This window comes from Doryrhamphus excisus, chromosome 14, assembly GCF_030265055.1.
Source record: "Doryrhamphus excisus isolate RoL2022-K1 chromosome 14, RoL_Dexc_1.0, whole genome shotgun sequence".
NCBI classification, from domain to species: domain Eukaryota; kingdom Metazoa; phylum Chordata; class Actinopteri; order Syngnathiformes; family Syngnathidae; genus Doryrhamphus; species Doryrhamphus excisus.
The window spans coordinates 12,131,089-12,150,672 of NC_080479.1; the positions used below are offsets into that span (position 1 = coordinate 12,131,089).

Below are 19,584 nucleotides of genomic sequence, written 5' to 3' on the forward strand. Positions count from 1 at the left end.
ATAACCATCAGACGGCATCTGCGACAGAAGGCTTTTAAGAAGAAAAAACATCTTCAAAGGGGATCCTTCAGTGCCACAAAATTGCCCGTTTGGAATTTGGATGAGAGCACCAGACATGGGACATTGAAATTTGGAAGCAGGTTTTATTCTCTGATGAGAAAAAAATACAATCTTGATGGTCCCGATGGTCAGTGTGACCCACTGAAAACTGCTCCAAGGCCCACCAGAATAAACACTTTTTAATCCAAAATGCGAATGTAGTTGAAACGGACCGTCAATCTGTATTCTAGAGACGGGGTTTACGGTTTCATTGACAACAAAACCAAAAAAAGTCACTTCCTCCATCCAGTTTTGTTTGGATGTGCACCAAATGTAATGGTTTCTTCCACATTAGCCACCAATCCACCAACGTTCCTGAACATCATTGTTGTAGTTTTTGTACAATCCTTCTCATTAACATGGATATGCTATTACAATTGTTTCTGTGGTTCATATCAGCCCAAGTTTAGTTTCGCATTTCAATGTCAACACATCGTTTCTGCCTCACCTCTCCTCAGCTCTGGTTGAAAAGTCACGATTGGCTCCCCAAGGATGAGTACTTAGTGTCTGTGAGTACACAGAGAAAAACAGTGACTTGAGCATGCAAACGCAGTAGTGCGCAAACAAAACAAACTGCCTAATGACCCAATAATCATGTTAGATTACGTTCAATCTTAATGGCAAACATTGTAGCTAATGACATTGCCATACAGTTGGCTCCTTTATGAGATCTCTCATCACATGTCCTGTCACCCGAGTCACCCGAGTCTCCAGGTGGCCCTTTTATTGGCAGACAAGGGTACAAATGCCACATCACACCAAAGTCACTCATTTGTCTTGCGAGCTGTCACAGAGAGCCACCGAATCCCACAGCTCTGCCTTTGCGTCTACCTGTCTCTTATTATCATTATTATTTATGTTGTTGCTGCCGCCTACTTGAATATGTGTCACGCTGTGTCACTGTCAGGAGGGACTGACATAACTTTTCTACCCGTCATCACGGCCGTCAGCTCATGCAGTCTTATGCCTGCCATAGTTTGCTGTGAGGCCCTGTGAGGTCTGCATCGGTCAGTCTGCTGTATGCCCATAAATAGTAGCTAGGTTAGTGGACAGTCCTCCAACAGATGGCACTGTTCTATTGAATTCGTACTTCCTGTTTCAGACGTTCCCACTGAGCATCCATCGCATCCATCCATTTTCTATGCCGCTTGTACTCACTAGGGCCATATGCTGGAGCCTATCCCAGCTTTGGGATATGCCGGGTACACTTTTGACTGGTTGCCAGCCAATCACAGAGCACAGCCTCAAAAATTCATCAGTTCATAAAATTGTGCAAAAGTTTCTGATTGATTTTGATAATTGCTCATTTTCTCCAATAAACGGCTTTGGTTGCCATGTTGCTTTTACCTCTAAATGCAGTCAAAAACAAATCAATCAAAACCGATCCTACCCAATCTGAGTGTGGACATTCAGTAAGACACATCTGAGCAACCTAACATTGTTCTCATGAAAAGTGGTTGGGTTCAAACAAAAGATGCTATTTTATAGTTTTATAGTTGTGTATCCCAACAGGGCGGCACAGCGGGCGAGCGGTTAGCGCACAGACCTCACAGCTAGGAGACCAGGGTTCAATTCCACCCTGGGCCATCTCTGTGTGGAGTTTGCATGTTCTCCCCATGCTAGGTTAATTGGCAACTCCAAAGTGTCCATAGGTATGAATGGGAGTGTGAATGATATATATCTATATCTATATGATTGGCTGGCGACCAGTCCAGGGTGTACCCCGCCTCTCGCCTGAAGACAGCTGGGATAGGCTCCAGCACCCCCGCAACCCTCATGAGGATAAGCGGTAGAAAATGAATGAATGAATGAATGTATCCCAACAGGATGTAAATAAATATGTGGAAATAAAAGCTGAAATGTTGCTCTCTGGTGTCATACTTATCTTTTAATGTCAAACCTCCATGTTTTCAGTCTAGAGCAAAACTAGACTAATTGGCCTTACTGTTCCAATGGAGGGCAATGTATACAGTAAGAGAACCTTGTTACATGCTGTGTAGGTCTGGACCCCAGATGCAGAGGCGTGAGGCAGAAAAAACAATTACAGTCTCTTTAATGAGAGTCACATAAAGCCAGCAAAGGAGGGTGCAGACTTAACTGGGAAAAAAAGGCATTGTGACAACTTTTCATTCATTTTCTGTGCCGCGTAATCCTCACTAGGGTTGCAGGAGTATGCTGGAGTCTATCCCAGTTGACTTTGGGCGAGAGGTGGGGTACATTCCTGGACTGGTGGCCATCCCATTGCAGGGCCCATGTAGAAAACCAACCATTCACACTTGCATGTGTCATGCTTGTGGACAATTTGGAGTCGTTCATTAACATAACATGCCGGGTTTTGGACAATAAACCCATACATGGGAGGAGAGCATGCAAACTCCACACAGAGATGTCCAGCAGCATCAGACAAACCATAAAGGTTTTCGGTCCGTATGCATGCATGCATCTCCAAAAGTTGAGTAGTTTTACTTTACTTTAGTTTAATTGCAAAGTGAAATGAATAAAACTTTGGAGGTTGCTTTCATAAAAGAAAGCAGCCATTTTGTGGATGGATCTATTCTTTGACCATACAGGGCTTTTGGGAATTAATTATAAGACAATAAGTCATCTGAAAAAAAAAAAAGACGAGTCGTTATAAAATAGCCATGTGGAGAGCTCTTCAAAAGTCTATCAAACAGCATGAAGAGATTGAAGAGGCGTAAGGACAAATGTTGTCGAGCAGCGTGACAGCGATAGAAATAACACAAAAAAAAAGACCCGGCGAGCATCATAAGGATAGTTCTGACAATGAGACACACAGAGAGACGGGACACCCCGAGTGGGGAAAACAGCCAGAGACAGAGAGACACATGAGAGGACGTCCATCAAAGTGTGTGTTTTTTTTTTCTGCTCGACACACTGTGTGGATAGGAGTGCGCGAAAAAGGCAGCCTATTAAAAAGGGGGAAGAAGAAAGCACACCCTCCGCTGCGTCTCTTTAGGGCTGCTGAGAGGCAATGATCAGACCGAGTTTTACATCAGCGACTGATGGCCATCGGGGTCCCTCGACCCTCATCAGCCTTCTCATCTGCTGCTACGTTCTTCATCTCCCTCCACCTTTTCCTCTGTCCTTCCGCCTCTCCTCCCCACAGGCTGGCCCCGTAATTGGCCATCCAACAGTGCTGCTGTCGTGGGCGCGTGGATTTGCATGTTCGCCGTTCACAACATGGAACCGAAACCTTGCGATTGTGTCATCTTAACCATACGTTGCATTTTGGATGTGATCTTCTATTATGGAACTTTCTACCTGCACCACACAAGCTGTGTTTTATTATTGACTGACTGCAGTGCCTACTCTGCTGATTATCCCATTATTTGGCTTTACTTTTCATCTACTGTGAAAAGGAGGATTTATTTGAAAAGGAGGTGAAGAAGTGTGCAGGCAGGATGGAACGGGTGGAGTAAAGTGTCAGGTGTGATAGTTCAGCTAAAATGAAAAGAAAAGGTATACAAAACTGCGGTGAGACCATCGATGTGGTTTGGTCTAGATACAGTGCCAAGGAAAAGACTGGAGGTAGCAGAGATGAGGAAGCTGAGGTTCTCATTGGGAGTGACCAGGATGGATAGGATCAGAAACGAGTACATCCGAGGGACATTACATGTTAGAGGCCTTGGTGATAAAGTCAGATAGGCCAGACAGATGGTTCAGACGTGTCCACACCAGATAAGAATAACTGACACACTAGACAATAGGACTTGAAATGATCTAAAACAAAGTCAAAACAGTTGCAGTCATTCAGTGTGAGAGCGGTCCAGCTCTGAACAGCAGCTACTATATTGAAAATATTCAATAGTTCTCACCGAGTCTGATACGGAATGCAAGTTGGGAATACTTCCTTTGTCCTTACGTGTTCACACGTGACATTATTTCTCAGCACCTTATTCTTGTCCAATTGTCAGATCATGGCATTGTTCACACAAGCGTACCTTGCTGACTTGACCTGGAAACTTGAGGTCACTGAGGTTTTCACGCTTCATGGCTCATTGGTGACAGGTCACGCTACCATGTTACACAATCACTCACCACTCGGAGTTTCAATCTGTTCTGTCACATGAATAAAACTCCTGACAGTAGAGGGTTAATGTTGAATATACTGTGTATATATGTTAGCCATTGTGAGCTATTATACAGTGCCTAATGTCATTAAAAATGTCAATAGTGTAGCGTAGCATCCATAATTTATTGTACTAGCTTGTAATATGTCATTAGCCTATTAGAAGTAGAATTAATTTGTTTGATCCCAAGTTGGTTACCCACTGAAATAGAAATGATACAGTCAGGTCATTGATCGCTCATTATGGATTGTTCAATTCCCTGAATGCAGGACTGCTGCAAGGTGCAAGGGCTTTACATTCTCCATCCGTGGGTTTACATTCTTCATGGGAAAAACTGATGTTGGTTAATCAGAGCTTTTGGTATAGACTAATGATGCTAACCACTGTAGTACTACATACTGTATATGTAGTATATTGTAGTATATATATATATATATATATATATATATATATATATATATATATATATATATATATATATATATATATATATATATATATATATATATATATATATATATATATATATATATATATACAGCTGGGATAGGCTCCAGCACAAAGACAGCTGGGATAGGCTCCAGCACCCCCGCGTCCCTCGTGAGGAAAAAGCGGTAGAAAATGAATGAATGAATGAACAAAGGTTCTCCACACCCGATTTAAATGACCCCTACAACAAACGTACAATATATGGCTATGTATACCGCCCCTTAAATATCTAAGGTTCCCCGACTTTCATGACTCTAGAGTGACTGTCCTCAGTCGGGGTCATGAGACCAAGAAGTGTGTTTGTCCTCTCATGCATACACATCACCACAGTCACAGTGCCGAGACTCCACAGGGAAAAACGGCTCCAATTTAGAGTGATGTCACATACTTCCTTCCCAGCTCTACGACCACAACAAATCATCATTCTCCTCCCCAGTTTATAACACATATCCCATAACAATTACTCATTGGGAGCTTTCCCAGCTAAATGCTCTTCAGCTGGATATCTGAAGCATAAGCCCAAGTTGCGCGTGCTGCTCTGTGGACGTGTTGCACAGGGAGACGGCATTCAAACAGCTTTCGGTGCAGTTTCTTTGTAATGCAGATGGGTGAACTAGGCGTCTAACAGTGTTTGCAAATAAACAAATCTGTGTTCCGTGAGGGTGCAGAACTGTTCTTGGATTTTAAACACATGCAAATGTTTGCGCAGACAACTACATCAGTTTACACAGGCAGTTTTTGGGTGTCCCAGTGTGTATTCAGACACTGTGCATTGTTAATTGTTAAAGTGAATTTAATAACCTGTACCGGAGTATGAATCTGTTCCTTTATTTTTGTTGTAGACTGAAAACATTTAGGCACATCTCTGTATGTTTTGGCTGGCCTCCCTATTCCTTGACATGCTGTCCTGGTATTGAATCCTCCTGAGCCAAACCTGGCTCGGGGGTCGTTAAGAGTACAGGATAGAAAACGCTCCGACTCACAACAGCAGGCAGCAAATTACAGACGCAGGTTCACATTTGGGTTATTGTTGTTTTTTCCGGAACCTTTAAGGCTTTAGATATTGAAATGCACTCCTCATAACCCAACCCGCCTTTCCACATGCATGCGAGCCTGAAGTGGATTAGCATCTCTTGGCTTTGTGTTTTGCACACATAGCCTGTCAGTTACGGCTATGGTGATACTTGGACTATCTTAGCCGTGACAAAACAAAGGCCTAAAAAAAAAAAAAAAAAAGAAATATGCATTTTTTGTTTTAAATAAATGTAGATATGGCTTTACGCTTAAAATTTAATGGCTACAATTTCTCAGATTTCAAAAATATATGAATAAATAATGCCATTTCATGGTTAAATACAGCCCATTAGTAAACAATTTGGGGGTGGGGCAAAATCAGGCATTTTCAAGCACAAAAGTTGCAAAATGAACTAAAATACAAATACAAGGCATTCAGAAGACACATTCAAAGATGTGATATGTAGTATTCTTCAGAGGTCACTAGGTGTAAAGCACCAGACTTGTTCACTGGAACAACAGGCTATTATGGCAGGTTTGAATTACTTGAAGATTAATCTCCATGTAAACTCCACTCAAACCCTGACGTCACTTCCTGTCCCCCATCCCACTAAAACCAGAACCGCAACACACCACATGTGAGTGTATAGTATATCTATAGGAGTGCTATTTCTGTGAAAATATCGGATTTACAAATAAGGGGCCCCACTGTGTAAAGTGACCGAACAAGCAAAACTACAGCTTAGTTGGTGGGAGGGGGTAACCTTGAAATCTGTGCTCAAACTCTGGCCCATTTAAGTCTGGAAATGACTTCAGAAGGTTTTTATGGCCAGTGGGCAGCCACTATCAGTGGGATGGATGCGTTAAAAGGAGGAGATGTGGAAAGATAGCACCAAATCACGACATGAGCTGCTCTCAGCTATATCACGACAGGGATAGAATGGGATGTTAAAGAGGCTGGGGGTCTGGGGGGTGGGGGTGTCCGTGATAGAATGTTGAGGTAAGAGCTGCCCTGGTAACAATGAGGGAATGGACCCTATGCTCAGACAAAAGCCAAATATTCATTTCCAAGATGGAAACACACTTTTAACAGGTGCGGAATATAAAAATAGGGAAGCAGGGAATGGATTAAGGGTCAAAAAGTAAATACAATAAAAAGTCAACAACAGCTTGTATGCGATTCTGAAATCATAACAGCAATAGAGAGATCCAGTCAAGCACCAATATCTTTTTTTGCACAGAGACAAGTGCTCGGCTCAAAATCTAGCCTTGATGCTGGAATGAACACTTCATAACACTTAATTCCGGGTTACTGGCATGTGTGACAGCAACTGATATTTACACTTTTAAATAAAAACAAAAATATTAAAATATACGAAAATAGTTGTTACTTATTGCTTATCTTAGTGGTGGCTTTCTCCCTTGCCATCTTTATACCGGTATTTTTACCGACTGTCTTTCCTTGTCCAACTTTTCTATTTAAGAAGTTAAAAAAAAAAGTTTTATCAGGCAAAGGCAAAAGCAGCAGAAAGAAGGCAAGAGGGACCCAGACAGAAACAAACAGTGCAGAATCAAATGATGCAAAGTGGGTTTTTAAAGAGCCACTTTAACAGTTTAGGATTAGAAATGAAATTTATTACACTTGGGGGGGGCTCATCCATTCACAGATGAGAAGTCCACAAGCCCACACAAGCACCATGAAATATGTATCAGACTTATATATGGTTTTCTTTCTGAATAATAATCAGTGCTACGGACAACAGAGAGCTGTGGAGACAAAATCAAATTCCACACACACACACACACACACACACACACACACAGAGAGAGAGAGAGAGTGAGGCTGGTTGCACAGCAGCTGCTCATTCCCGGATGGAATCTCGTTCATGCTCCAGGAGCACGAGCTCGACAACCCTGGCAATGTAACACAGACTGTCTCTCAATAAGTTGTGTGAATATCTGCACTGAGAGCACAATGGAAATGTTTTTTTTTTTTTTTTTTGGGGGGGGGGGGGGGGGGGGGGCTTCTGGGAAATGTCAAAGGTTTTATTATGCTTGCCTCTGTGGGAAAACTCTCCACCTTGCATTTTACTCTGTGTGTGTATGTGTTTACGACTTGTGTAAATATGGCAACCCTGTCATAAAAAAACTGATGGGAGCACTAAAACTGGGGAATATGCCTATTCCAGGAAACGTTTTGCACAAAAGACACCACTTAGGGAACCATGATGTTTCACTAAGAATTGGCGAGCGTGAATACCATTATTACTAAAGCATCAAACCCACTTAAACCTTCATCTTCCAATGCTTGGTCTTCAAACCTCTATACACTACATCATCATCTGAAGCTGTTCAGAAACTTTTTTTTTCCAATAACATGACAAAAACCAGGTATAGAACACGTATACTGTATATAACATATCATCATTGGGTGGTGACCCACAATATTGTTAATGGAGACATTCACCAAGGGCTTCCGGGTGGAGTTGTTGTCGTAACGTAAGCTGTTAGCAAAGCACGTCTCCATATTTGGTGACTGCGATGTGATCTGAACGGTGAACTGGTTTCAGATCAGATCATGATCAGTGAACTTCTGGGAAGTACGCTTCCTTAGTCATGAATTTAATATATTTTTCAGCATGGAGCCCTCTAGACAAGAAATAGCACCCCTATAGTCACCTTTACACTCCTCGTTTACACCACATTTCAACTTTTAAGCTGCAGATACTCGGGAAGGACACTAGCTAGTAAGCTAACCAGCCTTCAATGTATTTCTTCTACAGAAAAGAAGCCAAAAAATTACCACTTCACACCTTGGATGTAACATGGCGGACTTCATGCAGTGTCATGTAAGGTAATGTCTCAATGTTGTGTGTCAGTCCTGCTGCCTTGAGTCCACAATACTACATACAACTTGTATTTTAATATGTTTTGACTAATAATAGACCATAATCTACCACAAAACAGTGGTCATATTAGCTTCTTTCTGAAAAACAGTTGACCGGCTATCAGTCCAATGTCCACCCCTGGAAAGCTAAACAAGATACATGGTATTAAAAACAGATGGTTTCTGGCGCAATAAAGCAATAATGCTAAATTTGCTGATTTGAAATGCGGCCCTAAAACCCCACGCACTCCTGGAAAATGCTGTATTACATATCAAGATATTAGTGTCAACAAAAGCAACGTCTGCAACCCGAGTCACTTTTCCACTGTTGTTCATCTTACTTTGTCGCCTTTATAGCAAAACTCTGCAGCCCTTCGCCGTTTCTTATTTTTGATTCAGCAGGCAATAAAATTCTTTACTTATGTCGACTTGCTGAGAGTGCAGTACGCCGCTTGCCTGCAGGCAGTGTTCAGAGGCTGGCCTACGGGTGTTACTTTGCTTTTCATCATTTTGAACTTTCAGAGCATGCCCATAGGAGGTGACGGTGTTGGAGCTGGACATTTTGACCTCTGCTGAACTCCGTCTGTTGTCCTCTTTGGTAATCCCATAAAGCGTGATCACATAGTGTCCCGTGGATCACCAAGAGACACATTTAGAGGACAAGGGTGTATTTTTGATGAGATAAAAAAAGAAGAGGGAAAGCAGCACTTCCGTGCACATAAACATACTCTCATACATATCAAATCAGGCTACCGCATCAGCTTAGTAGTCCAAAAAGCTAGTTTCTGATTCTCTAAGCATTATTTACTTGCTAGCTGATAGACTGAGTATCAAAGTGCTTCTTTGCGAGATAAGGCAACCCCCTCAAAACCTGGTGCAGTAGCATAGGAAGGCAAATCAATAAAGCTATAATGCTATTCTATTGTCAGGGTTGTGCAAGTAGAGCAATTCCTCGCACGGGTCCATAAACAACAGATAACATGATCCATTCAGTTTATCTTGGAAACGGTGCATCAGTGTGATGCTCAGAGGGTCAACTTGTACAACACCACAACGGGAAAAAAAAACATCAAGATTCTGAGCCAATGGATTTTAAAGTGAGTGGAAAGTGCTGCTTTTATAAATCAATGAAGGATTTAGCCTTTTGATTTGTGAGACTAATAAAAATACAATATCAGAGCATAATGAGCCAGTATTTGGAGCCTTATTAACCATACATTCGGAAACCCGGAATGAATCCTTAAAATCCTCATCATGTTAGCTCTGATTCACTGGCTATATCATATTCTTCAAAATATTATTTACAAAAGCTGTTTTGCTCCCTCGCAGATGCAAATATTATATTTATTTGCTTGATGTATGATTAATGAATCTGATGAGTAGGTAACAAAATAGGTACAAATTGAAAAAGATCCACTAGTGGGACCATATCCACAGTAAGGGACCAACCATAGTAAATCGTTACGTTTTCTTAAAGAATGGATATATGATTGGATTTTGGACTACACAGTCAAGTCGTGACATTCGTAATAGTTTAGTTGTATGTTTTGAAGCCATAGCTACACATAAAGAAAGAACAATCTGACTCACTATCCATTAATTTTTATTTTATTTTATTATATATATAATTTATTGACTGCTAAATAACCCTCCACCAGACCAAAGAAAGTACAAAATGACGGGCAAAGAAGGTAATAAACACTCTTAAAAGTCATGAAAAACAATTGCACAGGACGAAGATGTTAATATGTGGAACGAATTAATTGGATCTGGGAAAATGTTCTTGTGTTGTGTGTGTGTCCCTTTAACGTGTAACCTTTTGCACACTGCACTCCTCCATTCTTTTCCACTTCCTCCTTCCTGTGGAGGTGTTAATACATGGGGAAAAAACATGCCAAACGCACTTCACCACCTTTTGGCTGTTTCTACGGTTTAAAGCGGCACTAAACATGATCTCTTCTATTGTACTTGGGTAATCACCCTTTTGTCTTTCACATAAAAAAGGTGCACAAATGCGTCTTTGGTTGCGAATCCATGTTGTGGTACTGCCTATATAAACCGTATGAGAACCAATATGACTGACAATGGACTACTATATTGTTGTCTGTGTTCCATGTCCATTACTACCATACTATCAGTGTTTTTGTTTCTATAATGCCATTAAACTCAAAGACTACTGAAACATCATCTTGTTCATGGTAAAGTATTCCGGGAAAGTGGGAAGAGAATCAGAAAAATAGAAAGACATGTCATTCTTAATGACGTCGCAAGTGAGGTCCGTCCTCATATTGCCAAATAATCCTACAAATGGACGTTAAAAAGGATGAGAAGCAGTCTCAGATGTTTTGCATACGTAGATTAAAGTTTTCTTTTTAGCTTTTATCTCACCAAGACACAAAGATCTGCAATGATGCACTGTGACCCAGAAGCATCAAGAAATGAGACTTCTTCACCCACTGTGGTGTTTAATGCACTTTGATCTGTATTTGTGACACCCCCGACCCTTTTCTCTACTGCCTGTTGGGGGATTTGAATAATAAAAAGAACAATTGCTGTAATGTGCTCTTAGCGCTTGCAAGTTTGTATTTTCAACATATCAGACTTTGTGCTACATGAGTTTTATTTTGTAGGGAAGGCGATGCTTGAGGGGGGCTTCCAATCAGAGTGGTTCGACTAAGGTGAGGTTACATCATAACTGGGGAAGTTTCCTCACGCTCTTTACATAGTAGCCACGCACATCAGCAGTGCTGTGTGTCTATTGGGGCACACTAACTGAAAAGTGTGCGTTAGTTGTGTGGTCCGTCCACTTTTAGCAGGAGAATAAAGACGACAGGGGACTTTTCCCTTTCGGGGAGAACGTGAAAAGGTTAAGGCAAATCATATTGAACTTAAAACTCTAAAATGCCAGACTCTTCCTACGTTCACCTTTTGTCTTGAAGGCAACCTTTAAACTTTATTTCAACTATGTAGGACTATGCAGCATCTGTACCTCGGTTACACTCAACTGCTTTGAATAGAAGACTCAATTATGCCATCATACACAAATGTGGTTGTCTCAACACGTGAAGGTTGCGAGTTCGATCCTCCGTCCTCCCTTGATCATGTTGAAGTATCCTTGGGCAAGATACTGAACTCCCAGTCGGTCCCGGTAAATGTGCTAGCAGAGTCAAAGCGCTTTGAGTGCCTTGGAGGTGGAAAAGCACTTCTTTGTCTCCGTTTTTCCCTTCAGGGGGCGCCACAGCAAATCAATCTTCCGACCCTGTCTTCTGCATCTGTCTCTCTCACACCAACTACCCTCATATCTGATGTACTCGTTCCTGATCCTATCCATCCTGGTCACTCCCAATGAGAACCTCAGCATCCACATCTCTGCTACCTCCAGTTCTGCTTCCTGGCTTTTGCTCAGTGGCAATTAGACTGAATCTACAGGTGTAATAGTAATAATTATAATAATGTCAGGATCCCCTCCCCCCTCCAGACCCATCTTTTCCCCCTCCCCTTCCCTACCTTTTGTTTCTTTATGACAGCACCCTGTGGTAAGCATCATCCTTGATGCCTTGGAAGCTTTGTCGCATCATCCTTGATGGCAGCCCTTAAAAGCCCACGGAGAGGAAGAGACTTCACCAGATTGTTAACAACCTTTGAGTGGTGACACTTGTTCACTTAGATGTTCATGTATGATAGAGATTCCTGTTTTTGAACATATTTTGTGCATCTTCACAGTGGGATACATCTTCGGCCTGCTGCCTTGCTCGCTGCCCTGCCGTCCTGGTCAAGCCTCTGTGGATTTTCCCTTCTTATCCTTCAATAAAACTGTCTTATTTAACCATACAAGACATCTGCAATTTGGAGTTCATCCACAACGCAGACAGAAAAACCTGACAAATAATAATATTAATGACTAACATGCCCTAAACACACCAAGATCCCAGTGCCGTGACATTCATTCATACAAAATGTGTGTTCTTTCATGTCAGTGAAGCGAATGACGCAAAACACGACCATTTACTGCATGTTCTTGTTTTCCAGCTGCAAAATGCATTCTCAAGTTGACAATTAGATCCCCTGGCTGCACGGTGATAGTCCGCTAAATGAAGTGTGCTGCATTTGAAGCGTGTGCAATCTCGGCCTGTGTTCCATGAAGAACTTGATCAAATGCGTTGCCGTTTCCATCCCATCATTCTAAAGGAGCACAATTCTGACAATGTGGGGGATGAAATAGATGAGAAAGGTGATGGGTTTTGTTTTTGTTTTATTTATGTCCGGGGTGGATGAGATTGTATGTTAGGGTACAACTAGTATGATCACACTCATTCTCGCACACAAACACAAAAAAATCCATACAGTAATATAACGTAATCTTACATAGATAACACATGTGTAAAAGACGGGTCTTCTTAAATTCAGGGTCAATACATTTCTCGAAGGTGTCGCCAAACAATTTCTTGCCAAGCGAGTCAAAGATTTTCTTCTCGTCACTCACAACAGTGACTTGAAAAAAAGTCTCGACAGAGTGGTAATTTGGTATTTTCAGTCATCCCTCCATCATGGTTAATTGGCTCCAGACCTGATTGGGAAAAACCTGTTGACCTAAATACGTTTTAACATTATTAGAGCCCTCTAGGCCTGAACTAACACCCCTATACTGACCTTTACATTCATATTGCCCAATATGAATGGTTACTTACTTAAACTGAGTTTAACATCAACCTGAAATTCAAGTCTTAAATGTTGTACTTGCTCATTTTGCTACTACTTTTGCAATTTAAGGTCTATTATTTGAGGAATGGTTGTAATAATTATTTTATGTTTTAATACATTAAGAAAGGCTGTGTGGATCAACCAAAATGTCCCCACAAGGAGAAATGAGAATGTTGTCAAGTTGACTACACCACACAAGAGATTCGTCACACACACACACACACACAGAGGAGGATCTCGAGACCTTCAGGTGGAACAACTCCCTGCAGAGTCTGATTCAAGTTTTTGCTGACTGATCAGATGAGCACGTTCCGGAGCCCAGTTGGCGAGCAAAGAAAAAAAAATAAAAAGGATTAAAGACTTTGCGAATTGTCGATTCAGTCCTTTGGGGTATTACTTTATGTTATCATAAGGTTCTATCTCCATGTTCCTTTTGGACTCCACTGTCTCTGCAACCTTCGATTCTGTCATGTAGGATGCTGGGCTTCCTGTTGAAAGGTGTCAATTGAATGTTCTACTCTGTCATTCATGTAGTTTGATTTCAGATTGACAGTTTGCAGTGACCACTATTAGTCCAAGTAAGTAAACAGTCGATTGCGAGAAAAGAACGCAATCAAGTCATTTTAAAAAGTGCCTTGGCTTGTGAAAGGGACAAAGAGCAGCAAATAGGTCGCTGGCTATTCAACGATTGGAAAATCTAAGATGAAACGAGCCACAGAAAACAGGACAATGTTGGGCATTTTTCCATTAAATCACTTGGCTTCACGTTTAATTCAGCAGTAGTGGGGCGTACCGCGGTCGAAGGCCGTCTTAATCATGCAAAACCAAATGTCTCATGATGTTTAATGAGCCAATCAAAGTGCTGAATAATAAGAATACTGACCTTTTCCATAAAGATATGGAAACATACAGATATACAGTATTTTACGAATCAGTACACCTTTTACATTTCAGCAAGTATTTTTACTACAACACATCTTCTCAAGAGGTGTAGCTTCCATACAGACCCATTTGCACCTTCAAGATGGACTAAAAAGTCCAATCCTTGAATGCACTTCTCCTTCCTCCTAGCCTTCCGTCCTCAACACCCGACACCAGTATGAGCGGCCACTCTCACGTCTTTTTCCCGTGTGTCAAAGTTGATGCCTGACACTTCCATGTCCTTTTTACAGACATCTTTGTAACGCAGGCCGGGGTGTCTAGTCTGTCCACTCGCTCTCTATACAGCAGGCCCTCGGGGAACGTGGCCTGAGTGCATTTTCAAAAAGCTCTTCAAAATATCCTCTCAAGTATAGAAAAAAAAAATCCAGATGACTTTAGGTTTATGCATATTTATCATATGGCCGATTAAATAGTAATAAAATGCATAAGATCAAGCGGACCCCAGTGCATCTTTGAGATAAAGAAACCCAACTTTCCGCATGCACAATTCCCACCAAACTATCCAATTTAACATCTTTTTAATCACTTCTATTCTTACTGTATTATTTACAAGTAGTGATCCAACTGGTGGACTTCCACAGAGTTTTATTCGGATGACGACATGAAACGTAATATAAGATGCATACACAAGCTTTCATCTGAAACATCCTCCACTCATTCCGTTTTCAGGTACTCATTGGAGTTTATCTATTGACATCAGTGAAGCGCCGCATTCATGCTGTCCATGTAACGCCATCAAAAGATGGCGCTTTGTATTGATTGTATCATGAAAGCAAAGTGCTGCCTTGGCAGCGAGAAACCCTGCAGATAAATAAATAAATAAATACAACAATAAATAAATATAACGCCAAAGCAAAGAGAAGATATGATGCGTTCTTTGATCACTTCTGGAATGTATTCCCTGGCATCCACCGCGCTCGAGTGCCAAGCCTTTCCCACTCGGTTTAACGTTTCCTAAGGATTGGTTTCCTTTTATCACCGTATTAAATCCACATTACCATGAATGCATAGCAGACCACCTGCTGCAGTCTAATTGTAACACGGGAAATGCATACTTCCTCATAGCCTAAAAAGCATGCACGCATCTGCTCGGGCACCTGTATGGCTTTTTAGGCATCAACAGCTGCTCAGTACAGAAGAAACTCACAGTGCAGCCTGCTGTCGGAGAGATTCAGTTGCCTTTAAGCTGCGTTCACACTTAATTTGCTTCCGTGGTTCGGACCAAAGCCGAAAAGGATACACGGTGTGTTACTTATTGCATATTTGGTCCTGGTTCACTTCTAGTTCACACTGGTATCTTTAATACTGGAACAGAAATGCATAGCAATAAGGTCAAACCCAATTGGACATCCTTTGTGTCACACTGCATGTGGCAATGTATTTATTCAATCATATTATATACTTTTCAACCATGTTAAAGAAGTGGCAGAGGTGCCACAATAGTGGATGGCAAAAAGTGTGTGATTTAGTTAAATAGGGTGAGGGAACACACCGTTTTAGCTTTGATGCTAATGAGCTGCATTTGGTACGCATTGCTACTAAGCTTTTTTCCTTTTCATGTAAAATTTGCAATTTTTTTTCCCCAACTATTTCATCTTTATTCCGGCGAATTTATTTAATAATTCTGACTTTATTCTTGTAACATAACATTTTCTACAGCCTAATTTTCTAAAAAATGATTTTTGGGAGGGGGTAAAATTTGATTTTTTTTCTTAACATTTTGACTTTATTCTTGCAGAATTACTGTCAATTTTCTAGATTTTTGTAGGGTTTTTTTTAGTTTTCTTGTATTTTTAGAATGTTAAGACAAAGAAAAATGACTTCGCCACCTCCTTCAGTACATTCTTGTCTTGTAAATTCACGATTCCACGATGAACACTTTAAAGTGGAAGGTGACAAAAATATATGAGATAAAAAAAAGTAATCAATGAAAGGTGTCAACATCCGTCCTTGTACCTGCTTGCATTTGTCATTGGAAAAAAAAAGTCACAGTCAGGGGTGAGACCTTGTGTTCTCTCATATTCCGCCACTTGTCCTTAAGACTACAGCTCAATAACATTCTGCCCTCTGTCTGTCTTCCTTTCATGAGTTGTGTATTGTATGACAGAAGCAAGCCCATTTGAAGCCTTGGGTAATGATGGCATTCTGGTGCATAAACATTTCATTTCCTATAAATTCTAAAATGATTATGCAAACAGTCTTACTGTGGAAATGGAAATATTGGGTGAATTAATTCACAGTTATAAAGCAAAGAGGAGACTACGGCAATAAAGACGCCGACAAGCTGCAGAGGAAATCCCAGTGCTTCACGCCTCCTTTGCAATGTGCCCCCCACAGCATCCACTCTGAGGGGTCCGAGGCATGGTGCCACGCAGACACACAAACCTGGCACCAGAGAGGCGACCCTGGGCGACCCCTGCCAGGATTAGAGCCTCCCTTGAGTGGCACTGGATCTCCAAGTGGACGAGAGAAGATTGGAGCGAGTGGGAGGAGTAGATTAGATTCCGTGGGCTGTTTTTGGACTGTCTGTGAAATTGGATAACAGACCTCTCAAAATGTCCTCCCAGCTCTCTATTATGTAGAACCGATGGCGAAGAAATTTGCCAAAAACAGCAGAAGCGAGAAGAATGGAATTAGTGGAGTTATTTGTGCAATAACAACCAGTCAGGAAACTATACGTGCAAATTACTGGACAGATCTTGCCATGCTCCAAAACTGGGTTCTCTCTTTGCACGGCCCAGCCCTGTTTACAGAAAATTCACAGATTTCAGGAGGCGCACCGGTCGAGTCAATATGGAGCCTTTGGGAGAGGCTGAATCAATGGGGGAGAAGCAAAGGTTAAACTGCTTCGGAGTGTGATGACCCTCTGCCCTGAACCTTGAGCTGGGCACCATTCACTAACCAACCAACCAAGCTACCACCACCTCAAATAGAAAGTATCTCTCAATACCATAAAAATGCACCTGATTTCACTGTCCATTTTGGAGGGGCCTTTTATTGTGGCCCACCAGATATTTGACCTAAAGCTATGTACTGACAGTAAGACGGCATCTTATATAGTCAGGATCTAGACGTGTTTACAAATGGTGCCAAACTACACTGAGCTTTTCTTCCTGTCAGTCACACACAGACAGGGTGACCCATCAACTCAGTCAATCATGTCATAATTCATCAATTGTGTTGAAAAATTTTGGGGAAAAAAACAAACATTACTCTATTATAACGTATATTTTTTTTAGTATCTTCTTCAGTTGTTTGTATCAGAGAACCCTCAGAGGAAAGAAACTGAAACAACAACAACAGACCTTTAAAAGCTAATCATTCTTGACTAATAGCGCATTTCTTAGAAGGTCATGAAATTATAAGTTGTCCATTTGCTACTTTTCAAATGGCGTGTAGTTCTGACTCATTTTGTTCCATATGGCCATCATGCTGAAAGGCCTCACAGTTGCAACCAAAAAAAAAAAAAAGGGGGACAAAGCTTCCCAGCATGACCTATCTGCAAAATTGGTTACATATTTCAAGGTCAAACTCACATGTGACCATGGGATACATTCCATGCATCAGGGGTGAAATGAAATCAATGAGCTGCAGGCTAATGGAGGCAGCAAGACGATTGCAGAGAAGTGGCATTAATAAGGCCTGGCCTTTCCTTTGACACCTTTTATCTCCAATGGTGCTGAGCTCCAGTTATTTCTGGACACATTCATAGGGTTTTTTTCCCCCTCCAACAGATTTAATAAGAACCAATTCAAATAAATTTAACTTTTCACTTGCCATGATTGTGCTCAAAACACAACAATATTATCAACACGTTTCTATTATGACAAACAGTCTTAACTTTAAATGGACATCCAAACATGAGAGCGAGATGGCTTGTGTTTCTCTCTTCGTGTGTGAGTGACGGGATGAAAAGCTCTGACTTGCTTGGGGAAAAAGAAATTTGGCCAAAAAAAAAACAAAAAAACATGTAGATACAGTAGTCCCTTGGTTCCGGTTACAGTTATTATAAACATTATTAGAGCCCTCTCAACATAAAATAACACCCCTATAGTGACATATACACTTCTATCCCAATAGAGTAGACATCATTAACGTACATTAGACAAGATAAGGACACACGTTAGCATTGGGGGAGTCCCTTGTTCCTTTTTTTAATTGTCTCAACATGACATTACTGACACTGTAGGTAACCAAAGTAGGTATTACGTCTTTGATTGCATCTGCCTTAGATTTGTATTTTAGTTCATTTAGGCATTTTTATTCTGGAAACTGTGTATGTTGCGAAACAAGCATATATATTTTGCCAATATAAGCACATTTTGTAACTAAAAAGGTAACACTTCACAAGATATGTAGAATTACAGTAGTTAGTAAGGAACGAGCCGACCTAACCTTAACCACTATTAATTAATTCCTCAGTAACTACTGTATTTTTTGTACTTTATAGTAAAGTAAGACCAAAAAAATAGACTGTATTCAACCACAAAACAGTATTGTATACATATACATGATATATTCCTGGCGTGCAATGAAAACAACCACAGTGGCAGCACATAATGAGCATATCTTGAGGTGGATGTGCATAGAAAAGTGTCGATGCAACAAGAAGTAAACTAATATAAATAGTCTAACATATGAATGAGAGCGGTGTCGCAATGAAGCCAGGCGTGAAATAAGACTGTTGTATAGACATTGCCAGTGCTCTGCTGCATATAGTATACGAGCGTGTACACACAAACGCACGCGACTACTGAGACAACAAAAGCATCCAAACGACCTTCCGTTGAGTCAAAGCAGAATTTAAACACGTTTAGCATTTAGTGATTGTGTATGACGGATTTGATCTGAATGCTGTTTGAGGGACACATTTTGGGCTCCACACACAGTACATGTGTTTAGACAGTCAATATCATGTATTGATTTGAATCAATTGCAAAAAAAAAAACATTACTGAGCATGGAAACTAGTTTTGCATTTGCTATAAAGTTTTCATTAGGCTACTTTTAAGTTTTGAACATGTTTAACAAAGTTACATTAAGGAACATCACATCACACACACAACTCATTATGTTCCAAAGGAAGCAGGAAGAAGCACAGCAGGTCTTATTTAATATCACTTCAGGTGTTTAAATATACATAGTGTATGATTAGTAGTAGTAGATTCTTAACTTACCCCTTCAGGCCACTCGAGCAGTTGGATGGTTGGGATCCATAAGCAGGTTGCGGCGGCGTTAGAAATTCACTGGTCTTAACCTGGGAAAAGAAAAAAAAATGTCATGACCCAATGTCTGTGAATGCACCTCCATTTAGTGCAGTAAAGGTATACAACCAGAAACATATAGCTAAATGTAACAGCTA

At 40.9% G+C, this 19,584-nt stretch overlaps 1 protein-coding gene across 18 annotated transcripts in view; it reads right to left on the minus strand.

Moving 5' to 3' along the window:
• The window catches only part of adgrb2 (adhesion G protein-coupled receptor B2), a 362,204-nt gene that overhangs the window by 316,941 nt on the left and 25,679 nt on the right, over nucleotides 1-19,584 (minus strand). For all 18 annotated transcript variants that reach the window (XM_058047721.1, XM_058047722.1, XM_058047718.1 and 15 more), the window contains one exon: nucleotides 19,400-19,479. The gene's annotated coding sequence lies outside the window, so the exon portion shown is untranslated. The remainder of the gene's footprint in view (nucleotides 1-19,399; nucleotides 19,480-19,584) is intronic.